The sequence below is a fragment of the Peromyscus leucopus genome, chromosome 8a (assembly GCF_004664715.2).
Source record: "Peromyscus leucopus breed LL Stock chromosome 8a, UCI_PerLeu_2.1, whole genome shotgun sequence".
Lineage (NCBI taxonomy): Eukaryota > Metazoa > Chordata > Mammalia > Rodentia > Cricetidae > Peromyscus > Peromyscus leucopus.
The window spans coordinates 35,903,540-35,918,653 of NC_051085.1; the positions used below are offsets into that span (position 1 = coordinate 35,903,540).

A 15,114-nucleotide genomic window follows, 5' to 3' on the forward strand; every position below is an offset into this window, starting at 1 on the left:
GAATCTGGACTCTCAAAATGACCTGTTCTCTTTTATAAAGAAGTTGGGTAATGCCTGGGGCATGTGTGTGAGTGTACATGTTAAGAGCCACACTGAAGGCAAGTGGACCCTAGGAGCCAGAACCTATTCCAGGGCTTTGTGTTTTAAGCCTTGTTCTTTCTTGCTGGTCTACTTTTGTATGTATTTATTTTTTCCTGATATCTCTTTAAGACTTAACAGCAATGTACTTAGAAAAATCCTAACTTGTAAAAGAAATAAGAAAGTGCTTCTGTTTTTTTCAATATTCCTCAGACACCAACCTCATACGCCATGCTCTCAGCTCTAAAGGAACATATACCCTCCCCTTGAATGTTTCATCCCATGCACAAAAACTAGGCTTTCAGTTAGAATTGTGCAAAACCAACCATCACATGGTAACGCTAGTGTTTTTTTCCGGTTGGATTGGTTTCTTGCTGAACATTTTCGGTGTGATGGTTTCCTTGTTATGAAGTGACTTTCAAGATGAGAACACGGTAGGACAGAGTGTGTCAAGTCTGTCTTGCTGCTAAATGTGAGGCACCCATCAGCGCTTTCTCTCAGGCTGCTTCAGATCTTGGTGTTTCACAGGTATCTTTACTACTCAGGCTTAGGACTAACCTCCTCTAGAGAAAATGTTTGAAAAGTTCCTTTAGCTGGGCAGTTTGGGCCTCCTCTTTGTCTGAAGTATTATTTTAAACACTGGTTAGACTTTCCAATGGAAGTGGCTATTACTGTATTAATTTAAAAGCAGCCTTAAAGCAGGGGTCTATGCTGATGATCTTTCAAGTTCTTCTGCTGGCGACTCAGTTCTGCTTTTAGCCTTTTCTCTGTACCATTTCCACAGCTCTGTCTGATTTCCTACTGACTCCTTTTATGGCAGAACAGTGTAGTCCTTTGATTAAAGGCTCCCCGAGTCCATAAATCAATATTAGTGGTTAGCTAATTGTTGAGAATTTGAAGTTTTCCTTTAACACAATCAAGTCGTAATTATTCCTTCACTGTGGCCAAAATTTAATCTTGTAAAATCCTGTTGGGACATTGTTATTTTCTTCCCTCAGGTCTTTCTTGTTAAAGACCTCTCAACGTGGAAAACTGAAAAATGTTGAAATCTCTTCCATCTTGGAAACACACACACACACACACACACACACACACACACACACACACACACACGATAAAACAACTTCCAATGCATTCCCAGCTACTACATTACTTTTTTCTGTGGCTTCATCATTTTGACCACCTAAGTTGTTATCGCAGTAGCTTCCGAATTTTGAAACTCAGTGACACATTTCAACCCGTGATTGACTCCAGCTGTTGCATATCTCTATTTGACTCTCATCCCTAACTCCTTCTCTATGTGTTTCAGTGGCTCTGTGCCTTGGTAGCCCTGTTACACTGTTGTGGGTTTTTTTTTTTTTTTTCCTCTTTACACACCTGTTCTCATTACGACTTCAACCAAATATCAGCCACTGGGCGGGCCTCTTCCTGTCTGCAGTTTCTGTAGTGTTCTTACTGGGCCTGCTGTCCTGAGCATCACTCCAGGCTCATGGATACCGCTGGATTTTCTAAGTTGTATACATACACACAGTCCCTGTGTTCTATACCTTGACATGCAACTGCTCCCTCTTGGGCGTTTCTAAGATGTTCCTTAAGATACCTCAATCTGAGTTTGTCCCCACACTGAACATACATCTTTTTCATTTGGTTTTCTCCCTGTCTCCTTGACAACTATATGCCGATGAATGTTAAGAGACTCCCCTCTCAGACACCCCCTGACACCAGCCATCTCCCCTTCCTTGGGCCCCACTGTAACAACCTGATGGGCCACACTTCTCATACTTCCTCCAAATCATGTAACCTTCTATTGTGGCAACACAGTGTGTAGTAGACTAATAGATGACAGAAACAACCAGTTAGACTGGAATAATTAGACACCAAAATGGTGCCTTTTCCAGTGTTATATACATTTGAAAAAACATCAAGCCTTGTTAGTGGGATGCAGCCTGTAGAACTATGGCAGAGACGAGAATTCTCTTGCCTTCATCGAGCAGAATTCAGTTGCTACTTAGGCAGGTGTTAATGGCAGCCCATCATGGGATGGTGGCAGCAAGGAGTTTCCACTTGATTTTTCCAGGTATTTGTAAAGGCAGTGGCTGGAGGAAGTAGATCCAGTCCCGTGCTTGAAAATGCTGAGATGTAGCCTAGACACACTTCCTTCCTGTTTATCCTACATTCTCATGCGGGTCAGGATCGGGGAGGGGAACGTGTAAGATATTTCCATTTGTAAAGGGCACAAAGTGATGGGGAAAAAAATATCAGTTTCATTTAGAGAGATCATCCCCGATCCAAACACCGAAGATACTCTGAGTGTGTGGCCTGTACTCACTTAAGGTTGTCTTGAAATCCATTACTATTATATTCATCTTTTTGTGCCCATTTCATCACAGTAGAGTGCATCCCAGAAACTTTAGGAGAAGATTGCTGTTGGGGTTCTTATAATGCTACAGAGCTTGAAATCGGACACAAATTGTATTTCATCAGGCAGTGAAGTCTGTTAAGCAGTTAGATACTAAAATGATGTATTTTTCTGGTTTCCTAAAAAGTAAAAAAAAATAAAAGTCATCAGGCCTTATTGATTGGATGTAGCCTGTTCTAAGGGCATAGAACAAGTATCTAGTTACTACAGACTAATCCAAGCTAATTTTAAAAACTCCAAGCCTTAGCTGTGAAGAGTCAGCTCTAGATAGGCTGGAATTCTTGGAGCTAGGAGGCAGAGCCAGTGGGCGTGGAGTTATGTAACTGTCTTTGCCTCTCGGCATTCATAAAAACAAGAAACACACTTCCCGAGGTCATCTCACATTGAGCAAAAAAAAAAAAAAAAAAAAAAAATTTTAAATACATGAATAAAAATTCCATTTGGCTTTTTGGATATTGCCAGACTTTACATGGATCTGTAGTGGGGATGTTTTCGAGCCTGGTACTGGTCTGGTTGTCTTTTTATGAGGAACAACAAACAAAACATCCTGTTTTTAGAATAGTCAGCCCAAGTCTCAGGGGAATAATTACAGAAATAGCTAAGGTTCCTCCTATATCAGTTAGAAGCTGTAAAATTCCCATTATTATTATTATGTTTTTCTTCAAAGTCCTCTTGAGAAGGGTGACTTAAAGGAAATGGATTGGTGCCCTTGGGTACTAGAGTCCTGAAAAAGGCTGGTTGCCCACTGACTGTGTAACAATGACCGTCTTAAATGGTAAACATTTGTAAACTCCTGTTTTTGTTTTTGTTTTTTTTTAATCTCTTCCCTCTGGCAGTTTCACCTTTTGGAGGTTTACCGGGATACCTTTAAATGTTTGCTTATGTTGAAATGAATGGATATGGAAGGGAAAAAGGTATTTTGAAAGGATTGTAATATGGCTTTAGTTTTGGTGAAGGAGCCAGAATGGTGATTTACAAGCTGAGAACAGCTCTTCATTTTATGCAATCAAGTAATACACTGTACCTTGGCATCCCTACACCGGATTAGCGAGGAGCTGCAAGTTATTCCTCCCCCAGCCTGCCCTTAGGAATGACAGACAGAGCTATGACAAACTGCTGGCTTAATGGAGCATGTGCTGCTGGCCATACAGCCATGATGTACAGGCCTGATTAGTACTGAGTGACCTCAACTCACATACATTTCCTTTGAAAAGAGAGCCGACAAGCTCTCTCTGTTCTAATGAGCGTCCCTGCAGTGTGGCTTCTTAGAGGGAAGCCAGTCACTTGAGGGTTGCTAGGGTCCCATGTCTTTGGTGGTGTCTGTTTTCCCATAAAGCTCGGTGAGCTCCAGCCATCACATATCAAGAGATATGTTTTTTCTCTCTCTCTTATAGGTTGTGTGTGTGTAGGGTGTGTGTGTATGTGTGTGTGCATGCATGCACACATATGGAAGCTAGAGGTCAGCATCGGGTGTTTTCCTCATTTACTCTCCATTTTTTGAGTCAGGGTCTCTCCTTGAACCTGGAGGTTAATGATGAGGCAAAACTGGCCGGAAGGGCTCCCCATGCCAGGTGTCTGCTCTTATATGTGTGCAGTGCCTCAGATCAGAATGCAGATCCCCTAGTGTGTGCTTTGCCAGCCCTTTGCCAACCCAGACTGAGCTGGTTTCACAACCCTCCTGCAGGGCAGGGGCCCCTGTTTCTGTCTCTAGTTTGCTTTCTCTAAGAACATGTAAGCCTAAGATCGTGTTAGAAGCTGATTCTATTTCTCTTGAATAAGTGGCTAATTCTCTCCAGTAGAACCTTCTCAGAAGTCAAGAGCTGCGTCATGCTTGCGAGGCAGAGTGTGGAGCCCTACCTTAAATCCTTGTTACCTCAAAGGGCACTGTTTGCCGTGCTCTGCCAAATCACAGAGCTGTCAGGTTATAATTAACATTCGATGTGACTCTAATTAAACAGAATTGGTGGGAAATATCTGAGAGGGTGTAACAAAGCAGCCATGATGTTTGCATTTAAATGTTTGAGATAACTCCCTTTACTTAAAGCCCTCTTAAAATGAAGTGTGTGTGTGTGTGGGCGGGGGTGAGAGGGGGTTATGTGGAGGGGATGCCATATCTCATTTAGCTCTATTGTTTGGGATTTTGGCTGCAGGCTATGGGGACCAGAGTGCATTCAGCTTTGCATTGTGGTGTCTGTCTTTCAGACAGAAAAGTTGGAGCATGCATATTCTTTTCCTTTTTTATTTCTTCAAAGAGATCGAATCACAGCTCTGACAGGAGAGGGCAGGAACTCTGAGATAGACCTCCCCAGGGCTTGGAACTCCAAGATTCTACCAGGTCCCTTTCCTATTGTCCCTGGCGGGGTGCTCTCCCCAGCAGCTCCCAGTGTCTTTGGCTGCCGGCCAGCCTCCCAGCGCCTCTGGCTTTGATGTGTAGTGCAGGCTGTCCTCTGGCCAGGTTGTTGTTGCTGCAGCCTGGCCTTCACTCACACCGAGTGCCAGGAGGGATGTCCTGTCTGCAATATACATTTCCACAGTCTCAGTCCTGAGGCTGAGAGAGCCTGCCTTTGATTCAGCCACAAGTGGCTGTCCCTGACTGCCCTGCTTAGCTGGGCTTCCTTCGGGTTTCTGCCAGGGACAGGTTTGCAGCCTGCCTGTCACTGGGGAGGAGGGCCCACCCCTCTGTGTGGGGGAAGACAACAGCTCGCTGCCAGGTCCATTGTTAGTCTGAAGGGTTTTCTAGGCCTGGCTCCCTCGGGGAGAACCAATCCAGCTAGTTGAACTGCTTCCTCTGGGGGCTGCACTGACCTTCATGTAGTCAAGGCCTGGCAGCAGGATTCCGAAGACATGACTTCTGGCAGGGAAAGTCTTTCTCAGCTGAATTCCGTTTGAACCGCAGTTCCGAGCTTGGAGTTAGAAGCTGTCCTGTGGCAGGTAGAACTTTCTGACCTCTGGTGATTCCCCTTCGGCAGTCCTAAAAGCAGGTAGACACGTGAACACAGAGGATTACAGTGGTGGCCACCAAGGAGTAGGAAATGGTTCTGTGTTTCCTAACTAGCCCCAAGCTGTGCACACCTTATCATTGTCTCCTGAGGGAGACTTATCCCCGAGGGTCTGTGTTCAGAAGGGCCAACTCAGGTCAAACAGAAATTGCCTCAGAAAACCAAAAGCAATCTGTCTTGCCCTGATTTATTATCATAAGAACCGCTTGCTGTGTATCTCACTGGAGTTAGTGGTGGTATTTCCCACTGAGGGGAGTTTCTTCATCCTGTTCTAGCAAAGCCCCGCCTCCAAGTCTGTCTGTCTGCCTCTCTCTCTCTCTCTCTCTCTCTCTCTCTCTCTCTCTCTCTTCTCTCTCTCTCTCTCTCTCTCTCTCTTTGGTTTTTTGAGACAGGGTTTCTCTGTGTAGTTTCGGTGCTTGTCCTGGATCTCGCTCTGTAGACCAGGCTGGCCTCGAACTCACAGAGATCCACCTGGCTCTGCCTCCCGAGTGCTGGGATTAAAGGCGTGTGCCAGTGCCGTGCCCGGCTCTAAGTCTGTCTCTTGACCTATAGTTATTCACTTTCTTTATGTGGAAGTTGATTAAGTCCCAAGAGTTCATGTTTGCTTTTGTTTTCCTCTTCATTTTTTTTTTCTCACAAAATCTCACTGTGTGTTTCGTTTTTGTTTTTGGAACTCTTTTGCTGTTATGGGTTTAGAGAAATAAAATAGATGTAGTTGACTTGATCCCATGATTCAGATAGGGGAGGGTACCAGGAAGGGTTCCGAGTTAGGAAGCTGAGAAGATTTGCGGGAGGCAGGCTTTGGTGTTTCACCAGGGCGTCCAGGTTGTGTTCTGAAACTATGCGTAGGTTAGACTTAATTTCGAGTTCTTATGCTGGTGATGTTTTCTCATTGTTAGTGAGTGCTTGTATGTCTGGCAGGTCTTGGATGGGACTATGGATGGAGAACAGTAATTCACTGGAGGAAGCTGAGTTCCAGGGCTCTACCTAGTAGGAGTTTTAACGATAACAGGTATCTTGTAATGCTCAAGCCTCAAGGTTTTGGAATGGCAGAATGCTGCCATGAGGTGTTTCCTAAATTCGGATCTCTCTTGTGGGAGGACAGATAGCCCATGGGGCGAGTTCAGTAGGGAAAGCAGGTGCCTGGGATAGTTAAGGTTAGTTCCTGCTGTGGCTGCGGCGGCAACACCTAAGCAGTGACATCATCCCCCGCCTCCGGGTGCCTTTCCACCATCAGCTGTGAACAGGTGCACCCTTTAAAAGTGCCTGCCAGTCATGGTCCCCTCACTCCCTTCTCCTGCCTCTCTTCTTGCCTCGTCTCTGTCTGTCACCTGTCTCTCTCATGTCCCCACTCCAGGACGGCCTTTTCCTCACTCCCTCTCTCCCTCTCTCCTCCCCCAGTAAACCTCTTGCACTAACTCTGTTGCATGTGGAGTGTTTGCTTAGTGTCATAACCTCGGCATTGTCCGCTTCGCTTTTTCTTTTTGTTTAAAAATCCTTTCAGCTAATGCATTAGGCCAGTTTACATGAATAGGAAGCATGGTACACAGAGCATTCCAAATACGTTTCTCGGGGCTTCATTACGGTGATGGACTCTGTTCAATGACCAATGGAAGTAGAATGGTAAGGTCGTTAACCTGACCTAAGAATGCTGACTTGCGCTCAGTCTTTTCAGATGCTTCTCTTGCACTTGCTGGTGGCAGTTACGTACCCACTACCCTACGTTACCTTCTTCACAATAGCCTCTTGATGGAATGCCTACTTTGATACAGATCTTTTCAGCTCACTCTTGCTTTCCTATCGAATACTTTGTGCAATAGGTACAGCATAATGTGGGCCAGCAGGAAAATGTTTCAGAGGAGGTTAGAAAAAAAAAAAAAAAAGAAGATATAATTCATTAGCGATTTCATTCTGTTTCTGGGTATGTTTCTTCCTATTGTCAGCCAGTGTGGGAGGAAAAAGGAAGCACGATGCTGTAGTTGAGGGTGTTGTGTGGGTATGTGCCTTCCCAAAGTACTGTACAAGGAACAGTGATTTTTTTTTGCAGTAAAAGTAATATTCAAACACTAACAGAAAATTATTAATTATGGTTCAGTAAAAAACGTTGTGGCCTAGTGCTGTTAAAGCTATTATTAAAGACATGGTAACCAGAGACATACATATGCATAAATATGTATACCAAAATGATACTTTTGTGCTCCCAGGATTGCTCCCAACCTGTCATTCCTAACACTGTTACTGCTGCCAGTGGAGCAAATTTGCATAGGGCTGAGGCATGCTATCCCATCCTCAGCATTGTAGGATAGGATTATAATTCTCAGACCTGAGAATGAATGCCAGAGCTACAGTCTTCCCTTCCCTAGGTTAAAAGTGAGTTGTGGCTGTAAGTCTCCAGTGACGAGACCTATGACCTCAAAGCAGGTGCACCATAGCTGTCTAAACTCTGTCTTCTTGCTTGCCCTGGGAGTCCTTCATTTCTTTATTCCTGTCTACTTCCAGTTCCACCGTAGTTCCTGTACGTCCAAGCACACCTGAAGCCATTGGCAGCTGCCACTGACTAAACTGAACGCTCCCTGTTCTCAGCAATTCTTATTCTTGGGATCCTCAGCACTCATTTTAGCATCGATCACCTACTCTTAAGAAACAGCGTGTTCATTCTCTCTCCCCACTGCCTGAGAGGTGTCTGTGTTGTTGTTGTTGTTGTTGTTCAGGTCACATGTCATAGACTTTATCACTTCCTGCAGTGACGGCCAGAGAGTCAGACACTTAGCAAGCGTTTGTAATTGACTGGCTATTAATTAAAATCTTGATGCTTAATCTGCAGCCCTCATATTAGGACATCATCCATGTTTGGGTTTTTATCTCAGACTTACAGGATCTAGAATTAACATTGTAATTTAGCAAACTCCCCTGTGGACTAGGTGTCTCTTGAAGTTTTTAAAAGCACTGTCAAGACCACAGCATCTTCAGCTTTTCCTTTTTTGCAGAAGTTCTTTTGTGATCTAGAAAGGTATCTGGCTGTAGCAGAGAACTGCTTGCCTTTCCTGTGACTATGATGCTGTTTTTAGTCGTTAAGTCTAACTGGTCCCACTTAGGACTGATGAGATCCTTCCATCTGTAACACACGTGCCTTGACAGCAGGAGGGTGAGTTTCAATCCCCAGCACCCACTTAAAAGACTGGGTGAGGCAGAGATGGGAGGATCTCTGGGGCTAAGGGACCAGTCAGTCTAGCAAAGTAGCAAGCTCCAAGTTCAGAGATATACTGTCCCCGCAAATAAGGGAGAGCTATTGAAGAAGACACCCAGAGTCAACCTTTGTGCATTCTCTCTCCTCTCCTCCCTCCCTTCCTCCCTCTTCCCTCCCTCCTTCCTCCCCTCCCTCCCTCCCTCCCTCCCTTCCTTCTTCCTTCCCTCCCTCCCTCCATCTCTCTCTCTCTCTCTCTCTCTCTCTCTCTCTTTCACACACACACACACACACACACACACACACACACACACACACACACACAGAGATACACATACATTATGTATGACCAAGAGATTCTATGCGAAGTCATATGAACTGCATTTGTATTCTGGCTCAAACTATCATTTCACGCAAACCATACACATCTCTTCAGATGACCCCTTGTAGATGCCTCACACCAAGGAGCAGAACAGTATAGTTTGCTTTCCTTAGCTCCTCCTCCTTCTACTTGTTCTTTCCTCTCTCTCTCCCTCCCTCCTCTCCTCCTCTTTCTTTCTGTCTTGAACTGCTCACTCCCACTCAGCTTGCTATTTTGAACTCCAGGGAAGAAAATTTGTAGACATCTTGCAGTCTTTTAGGAAACACAGTTTAGATGAAATATCTGCCACTTTCTCTATGCGTTTCTTCTTTCTTCAGTAAAACAGAGAAACGTCGCTTGTACTTTCACAAAACTGGACACATGGTCTGGCTCATAATGTAAATACAGAACCAGCTTTGGTTTTTAGGTACCTACTCTCCCACAGTTGATTGAATTGCTTGCCTCCTTTTATTTTTATTTTTTTTTTGTGTGTGTGTTGACCTTCTTTTGCCTAGAAACACAGAGTCTAGATATATGGACCACATAAGGTATCTGAAATGTAAGATTGCTTTCTAGTACCTATTTAGCATCCATTAAGTCAAGGATGATGGCATATGGTTGTAATTAGCATGCACGACAAAATGTAGACTGTTTTCAGTACAAAAAAATAAGTTGAAAGTATTTTATTATAAGAGCATCTTATGTAGCTCAGATTGGTCTCCCTGCCTCCCTTTTGAGTGCTGAGATTTCAGGCCTGTGTCACCAGGCCTGCTTATTTTATTATGTCTCCAAGTCACTTACACTGTGTTTTTCCCTGTCTTTGAATCCAAGCCTAGATGACAGAAGAAGTGAGAGACATTTGAGAGTGAAGAGGGAAGAAGGTACTTGGCACTAGGCTGTCTGAGCCACTCATTTTTGTTGTAAATGAGCTCCAGGGTTCTTGGGATAGGGAAATTAAATGGCTGATGGAGCTACTTTGTGGCAGTGGTAGTGTTTATGTATAGTTCGGTCTCAGTTTTCTCAAGAAAACTAAGCTGGTTTATTTAAGGTAGGAGTTAAAATACTTACCTTCCACTTAATCATTGTTTGACCACATGCAGAGGATATTATTCTGGGAGACTTCAAAGGAATTAACACAATTAGTTGCTGGATAGGAATGATGTATTTTTAGCAACTAAAATAGGAACGGGAAAGGAGAGGAGACTAACAGAATATGAACATTTATGGAATGTGAAAGTCAGAGTGTCACACAGAGAGAGATAATTTATAATACAGTGTGCTTGGTTAACTTGGAAAATTAAAGTCCAAAAAGGACATTTCCATTTATCACACCTAAACATTGCATTTATGATCAATGTAGTTTTTAACCACAATCCAAGTGGAAGTTTTTCACTGTGATTGAAATGAAGGGCAGAAAACACAGGGGTTGAAGGCTATGTAACCTGGAACAAAGCAGCTGAGAATGTTGTAAGCACACAAGTGTATTGAAGAATGCTAGGAAAAAATAACGAAGAGGACACACCACAAACAGAAGTCACAGTAGCAGCCTAACGTGTGCATGCTGTGTTCATGCAACAACATGGAATTGTGTAGTTCAGTGCCAGTCACATAGTATTACCATAGTATTACAATTTGAACCAAAGTTCCATCTTCAATATATAGGTTGAGATAATAAAAAGAGAAGTGAGAAACTGATTCCATAGGCAACAACATAAACATCCAACATAATTTAGCAATCAGGATCTGAGAACATGACCCTGGCTGCTGTTGTAGAGGGCCAGAGTTTGGTTCCCAGCACCCACAGCAGCTGGCTCACAACTGCCTGTAACTACATCTCCAGGATATTTGGCACCCACTTCTAGCCTCCGTTGGTACCTGCACACATATGTACATATCTACACACATACACCCCATATATGTAAATGCATATTTAAAACTTCATCTTCAAAGTTTTCTAAGAAATCTGTTGAAAAATGTGTGAGGAATGTAATTTAATAAATAGAATTGTGGATAATTTGGAATTTGTTAAAAATTTGAATGTGTACCTCATGCTGTAGATCCAAATACATGCTAGCTATTTTAAATCATTAAGCATTTCAAAATAAAGTTTTATAGAAAAGTTAACACACACACACACACACACACACACACACACACACACACACACACACCACACCAAAGACCATTTAAATGTAAAGTAAAGCCAGAACCTAAACATGGTCAAATTATATCATTAGGTAAATTATTCATTAAAGGTAAAAGACAGTAAAATTATATTAAACAGGAAAAGAATTACTGTCACCATTAAAATAATAAAAAAAGAAGAAACAGGTACAATTTGTATTGAATAAACCTTTTTTAAAGAGTGTTAAGTACAAAGTTAGGACATTTGCTGAATGTAGAATGCTTATTTGTTGTTGGTTGCTTTATAAGAAATTTGAATCATTTGATATGGGTTAAATATAAGTTTATAAAATATTCCTACTTTTTGGCTTAATAATATTGTTTCTGATAATATTTTAAGGAAAATAGTATTTCTGATGATACAGATAAAAGTATGTGAAGTCTTTCCACATGGGGGAATAATGAAAGAAGGGACTTCAGCAAACTATGTGAAATAATATGTGGTTGGTAAAGATGAGCTGAATACATGAAAATAAAGCATTGCCTACAACAAGTAAAAAAAAAAAAACAAGAATATACATGCAGTACAAGGGCATCTACATAATATAGACTCGTATTGGAGCAAATAGTAGATGGTATGTTTGGTTGCAGACTAGGACTGTCTTTCTGGTTCAGATATTTACAATTTTGTTATATATTTCTAAAGAAACTAATATGAGTAACTAAGCAGGGTGGCTGTACTTAACCAAGCTATTAGGAGGTGGTGATAGTAGTGATGGAATGGTGTGAGGTTTGCAGTGTTTGGTGTCTGTTCTCTCTTTGTACTCATTTCTATTCACCTTTCGTTTGTATCCTAAACCAAGAAACAGTTTTAACAGAGTTAGTACTCAGTCAGTGTTGGAGAATATTATTTTAAGATGCATTACTTTTGTTTATGCTCTGGAACATTTGTTTAATGATGCAAAGACATGTTACATTCTTTTATATATATATTGATTTGTTTAACTCTGTAAAGCTGTGTTATTTTGCCTGTCTAAAACACCTGATGGTTCTAATAAAGAGCTAAACAGCCAATAATAGCAAGGCAGGAGAAAGGATAGGCGGGACTTTCAGACAGAGAGAATAAATAGAAGGAGAAATCTTTGAAGAAGAAAAAAAAGAGCAAGAGAACAAAGAAATGAGGATGCTAGGGGCCAGCCACCCAGTCAGCCATGGAGTAAGAGTGAAAGTAAGATATACATATGTAAGAAAAGGAAAAATCCCAGAGGCAAAAGGTAGATGGGATAATTTAAAGTCAAGAAAAGCTGGCTAGCAACAAGCCAAGCTAAGGTCGGGTATTTTTAAATAAGAATAAGCCTCCATGTGTGATTTATTTGGGAGCTGAGTGGAAGGTCCCCAGAAGAATCAAAGAGCAAAGACCAAAAACAACCAACAGCGAGTCAACTTTTTCTAAGGTTAAGGATTGGTACCCTCCAGGAGGTGAGTTGCATCAATTCGAAAAGGGACATTAGTATAAAAGAAGCCAAGAAATCCGTTTCTAGTTGCAGACCCCGGGCAGTTCTGACCTTTTGAGCTTCAGCTTCATTGTCAGTGAAAGGAGAGCGATGGAAGACTGCTCAACACGATCGCAGGTGTGTAAGGACAGGTTGACTCGAGCTTACTCCAGCTGCTGTGAGCTACTTCGAGGAGCAGACTAGCACTACCCTGCCCCAGGGAGTATCCTATGAGCTTGCAGAGCTTGGTTCCTGTGTAGGAGCAGGGAAGGCCATCTATCGAGCCCCAGCCACGAGAGCAGAGCATTGTCAGTTTGTGTGATTGATGACATGTAAATTGAAATAGTCCAATTGGTGACAAGCATGGTTGCATAGTAGCTCACGACAGACTGTTCTACTGGCTAGACCTTAAAATGCAAAGTTCAGATGAACTTTAATTTTCTGATAGGGCCGCAGTGCCAGGGACGGAGCAGTGCCTCCCTCCCTCCGCGCTAGTGCCAAGTGTGGTGTGGGAGGCAATAACAGAAGGTAGAGGGGAGGCAGTTTAGACCCAGCCTCTTAGCTGGTTGTAAAAGTGTTTCTTTGTTTCTTCGCTTTGTAGCGCAGAATTGTAGGGATCTCCTATAATGCCATGTGTCACTGTTTATTTTTAAGGAAATGACCATAAAAAAAAAAAAGGCTTGTGGTTTGCCCACCTAGGCTTACAGACAACCTAATTGTATCTTGTGTGCTAATCGCTGGCAGTCATGTAATCAAGTCACTCATGGGTGAACAGTGGATTTTCCTTACCGCTCTTGGACCACTTTTAAGCACTTTGCGGGCATTGAACATGTCCTTAAGTCATTTGAATGCACTGATCATCCTCAACAACCGCTGTTGAAAAGATGCTTGTAGCTGTGTAGGTGAAAAGGCTTTTAGCATATGAGCCTAATAACCGATGGGCCTAATAACTGGTTGTACTTAGAAATTTAAGACTTCTTAGGAGGCGAAAATTATATAATTTAAGGAAACCATATTCTATGTAAGAAGTGAGCAAGATTGGAAAGAGATGTTGGATTTCAATGCTTGTACGGATCAGTTTCACCTTGTACAAATAAAGATTTTTTAAAGAACTTTTGAGCTTGAGGGCCAGGGAGATGGCTCAGTGGGTCAAGTACTTGGTGCATAAACCTGAGGACCTGACTTAAGATTCCCAAACACCTATACCTACACTCAAAGCCAGGTGTGGCTGTACACATCTGCATTCCTAGTGCCAGGAAGGAGAAACAGGTGGATCTTGGGGGGCTGGCTAACCAGCCAGTCTAGCCAGTGGGTGAGTTCCAGGGGTACCAAGAGTCCCTGTCTCAAAAAATACAGTGGAGACCCAGAGAAGAAGACAGTGATGCCATTTGGCTTCCATCTGTGTATGCATGGACCCCCACATAAACACACAGGCATATGCCACACATAGCCCCACAAAATGGAAAGCAGTAGTGTAGTAAGAAGGAATCTTGAAGTGTGTTCAACTCATGAGATGAGCCCTCATCTGGTCTGGAAAGTGACCCACTGAAAGAAACATGCACTAGCTTCTACACCCACCCAGCCTGGCTTATATTCACAATTTGTATCATGAAGGTAGGTACCATTGTTACTTGAGAGTCTTTGAAATGCTTGCGCAACAAAAAATGGAAAGATAAAGAAATATTTTCTCATCTTTAGGTGTTCAAAGACATCATATGTTTGTATGGTGCCTTCTTGCAGTCCATCGAATGATGATTTATTTGTTGATTCAGCAAAATTAACACATACACACACACACACACACACACACACACACACACACACACACACAGCATGAGCTGGGGGTGTGGTGCAGGCCAATGGTAGAGCTCGTAGTTTTCAGGTGTAAGGCCCTGAGTTATATTCCCAACATCACAGAAATAAATGGATGGATAAGTTAATAACCAAAGCAGATGACATTTGTCTTGTCACGCTAATGGCAGGAACTCTGGAAAGATAATAAGGACTGTTTATCTTTGCTAATGAAGAAGTCTCTTGAGTGCATGCCCAAGTGAGCTTCCTGAATACCACTCTGTGAACAGCAGTCAGACCAGAATGTAGGCATAGGTTTTCTTGAAAGTTCATAATATTCCCTTGTTTGCTATAGGCTCTACTTGGATGTGGCTATTGTTATTTATGTTACCCATTATTAGCAGGGTTTTTTTTTTTTTTTTTTTGAGTGAAGATCTTCTAAAACTAGGAGTGGGTAGCAAATCTCTTTCAAACTGTTTTCTTCTAAACACTGATTAATTTCATTAGTATGTGTAATGAGACCGGGGAAGTGGCTGTCTCGTAATTCCAGAGAGGGCAATAAAAACCATGTATCTATGGCTTTGGAATACGGGCTTGAACTTTGACTAGGATGTGGTTGTGTTTATGTCCTGTGACTTTGAAATACTGGCTCGTTTGAAAAATAC

General features: G+C 42.5%; 1 protein-coding gene across 9 annotated transcripts in view; it reads left to right on the top strand.

Annotated features, from left to right (window-relative positions):
• The window catches only part of Hivep2 (HIVEP zinc finger 2), a 192,674-nt gene that overhangs the window by 98,846 nt on the left and 78,714 nt on the right, over positions 1-15,114 (top strand). The gene's annotated exons all lie outside the window — the stretch shown is intronic.